At 47.6% G+C, this 3302-nt stretch overlaps 1 long non-coding RNA gene across 1 annotated transcript; it reads right to left on the reverse strand.

The window, feature by feature from the left end:
- Positions 1-2265: 2265 nt before the first annotated feature.
- Positions 2266-2879, reverse strand: LOC147889455 (uncharacterized). The gene is made up of 3 exons (XR_015542858.1): positions 2608-2879; positions 2452-2522; positions 2266-2367 (listed from the first exon to the last, which is right to left on the reverse strand). It is a non-coding gene; the product is annotated as an uncharacterized LOC147889455 (long non-coding RNA).
- Between the last annotated feature and the right edge of the window lie 423 nt (positions 2880-3302).

Here is a 3302-nt window from a genome sequence, read left to right on the forward strand (position 1 = left end):
TGTTCTGCGTATTCAGCGCCGTAACAAGACCGTCGTACTTTGGTGGGAGAATCCGTATGCACCTTCATGCTAGATTCTCGTTGGTGATGGTGATGCCAATCACAGTCATCTGATCGCGCAGATTCTTGAAGTCACCCTGGTGATGAACTTCTCTGCTGCTTCAGACTCAGACAACTTCTCGTTCGCAAGTTGAGTCTCAAGATTCTGAATCCGCGTCTGATTCGTGGTCTCGTACTGATTTTTCAAGACCGTCCATGCCTCCTCCGCTATGGTGACATATTGAATTAACGCCATGACGGAATCACTAACACTGCAAACAATAGAACACAACGCATCTGCATTTCTTCTTGTCCACTCGAGAATCTCATCCGCAGTTGGTACTATCTGTTGTCCTGCATTGGCTGGATCCAGTCTCGGAACCGGCCTCACGTCCACCCCAGTAGCAGTGTCCCAAAGCTCATATGCGCTTAGGATGGTCTTCATCTTGAACTTCTAGAGAGGATAGTTAGAGCCGTCCAACTTTTCGCTTTCGCCGAACGGTGGGATTCGTAGTCTTGCGGGCTGGGCCATCTCTCACAATCTGCTCGCAAACAAAAACACACTACCAAATCTTCTTGCTAGAGTCCAAGCTCTGATACCATGTAAGAAAATAATACAACCTCTATGCTCAACAGATAACAGGATCTCTACGCAAGAGAGAAAACAAGATAGTATGGAGAATCAAAAATTTGATTACTGTAGAACTGATACAATAGATGGCGCTGCCTCTCAACCGTGCGCTCATGTGAAAGAAGCTTCGATGGCGTGCTGGAAACAGTAGAAGACGGAGGCTGGATGCTAAGGAATCAGGGTTGCTGTAGCCAGTGATGAAATGGGCTTCACGGGCTTGCTCTTATATAGCCACCAGTCGTAGTCGGTTAGGCTCAATTAGGTGACCAACCTAGTCCGCCCAAAACGGTCGACTGGGGGTCGGTCTCGAAATAGGCCACCGACCATACGATAGAACCGGTGAGCAAAACATAGCAACTCACCTATGGTGTCCGTTCGGCCCAGAGCCATCCGAGATCATCTGAGGCTCCAAACGGGCCCCCAACCCGAGAGTGGGCTGCCCCGGGAAATGCTCCGTCCACCCTCAGTGTGGTCAGTCAAGGGATGCCTTCCGCACTTGCATGTAGCCTAGTTGGCAGTGTGCCAACTCTATCTGAAGCCGTCCAGCCATCAGGCCACACATGGCCCTCATATGGTGTCCAAACCAAGACCTACCGGATAACCGAGTCTCTCAAATGCCTTCTCCTCATAGGGGGGGCTTACAAGTAGAGTTAGCTGGTTCCCGCGTAGTTACACAAGAGTGGAGCATTGATATCTAACAGTCACAACATTATTCATGTATTTGTTAATAGACACAATTCTTTGCACATCATCAATCCAGTAATAAACCCATCACGTTTGTAAGGAGGATGAGGTCCTAGTGGACCGTGTGTTCCGTCTCATGAGTCGCGCCTATATTTTTACTCATTCTTTTTTCCCCTTTACAAAGAGTTCATTAGCTCGCAGGATTCAAGTTTAAGTAGCTACATGCTCCATGCAAAAAATAAGACTCTAAAGTATAAGGAGCGAGCAATGAATGAATGAACATATGTGAAATATAGGGAGCGATCGATGAATGAATGAATGCCAAGGACGAACAAGAGATGTGATGATAAGCATGCTTGATTTACGACCATCTTTCAGGGCATTGTACTACTCAAAAAACCATTTAAAGGGCCATAATCTTGCAATATTGTATATTTTGTGATATGTTATTCTCTATTTCCTTTCTCGTGATTGTGCACATCTAGTGTTCTACTTAATCCAAAGGCTACCTACTGGACCCTACTTCGTGACTAAAAGCAATGCTATGGCTTAACTGAGATCCAATTTGAACAAGAACAACATGAATGCTAATAAAGAATTCATAAGGCCTGCCTCAGATGCACAGCTTGGAAGAGAGAGAGAGAGAGAGAGAGAGAGAGAGAGAGAGAGGACTTGGATGTGCAGCAAGGAGAGGACGGGGAGAGAGAGAGAGGGGGGGTGGGGGGGCCTTGGCTTGAAATAGAAAGAGAGAGAAAGAAGGGGGGCCTTGGCATCTCCAAGAGGAACCTTCACTAAGGCCTACCTAGAGGCAGGCCAAAAATCCTAAAACGCACTAAAGAATTGAGATTTTTGTATAAAACTCATTCCTTCAAATTGTAGTCATAGCGTGAAGATCATCGGCCCATGGAAGGGCTAGCGGGGAGCAGGGGCAGCAGGAGTAGGTCCCGGACCCCCAGGATTTGCTGAGGGGGGAGGACTTGAATAGTCCATTGCGAAAGCTGCGCGGCCGGCATCCTGTGAGAAACTTGCAGCGGTCAGTCTCGACAGCATACTTCGACCAGGTCACTATGGAAAGCCCACTCACAACGATGGTCTTACCCAGTTTTGCGAGCTGTCCACAGCCTCCACATCCTCCCCTCTCCAAACATAGCGTGAACCATCGAGGACGCCTGCTTGTCAATTCACAAAGCGATTGTCAGAGTCTCCAATTCTCCAATATCTAGGCGCAAGTTACACACCGCATCTCGTCCTCACCTGCAAAAGTCGTAAGAAGTAACAAACAAACGAGTAGCTTCAAGTAGCATCCCCTGCCGCCCTCCATTAGCCAATTGTGCAGAAGGCCTTACTACGATCCTAGGACTGAAGCGTTGGTTCGGAGGATTGGAATAGAGCCTTATAAGAAGCGGTGTTTTGAATAGTCCTTATGGCGACCCAATCCGGACGGCAAAGAAAAAACCTACGCTTATTGCTGCCGTTCATTCAAGGAAGAGGAAAAAAGCCATACAAGGCTGTCTTTCCTTGGTTAGGCGATAGCCTTTGTTTTCCAAATGTGCCTACAAGAGGTGTGGAAAGAGGCTAGAGCCATACAAGACCTGATTGTTAGCTACAATTTATACGGAAAGAATTCCACGCTCTAGCTAGTGTGGAACTATTTTTTCTTTGAAAGACCCGATGAACTCACTTTATTAATTCACGAGGATGACGTAGGTAAGGCGACCTTTTTCATATGCTAATTCAAAAGTGGGAGGCTAGGTAAGGCGACCTTTTTCATATGCTAATTCAAAAGTGGGAGGCTATGTTCAACACAAACCAAAGAAAAGTTCATAGGATAGAGGAGAGTGGGGGGCTCGCGCATGCTTGCAAGGGGGGGTGCCTCACGTATGCGCGGAGGGGGGGATGTGTCACGCATGTGTGCAAGGCATCGGGGGTCGAGGGGAGTTGCACATGTG

This window comes from Dipteris shenzhenensis, chromosome 20, assembly GCF_047967505.1.
Source record: "Dipteris shenzhenensis isolate YYH24624 ecotype China chromosome 20, Dip_SZ_1.0, whole genome shotgun sequence".
NCBI lineage: Eukaryota > Viridiplantae > Streptophyta > Polypodiopsida > Gleicheniales > Dipteridaceae > Dipteris > Dipteris shenzhenensis.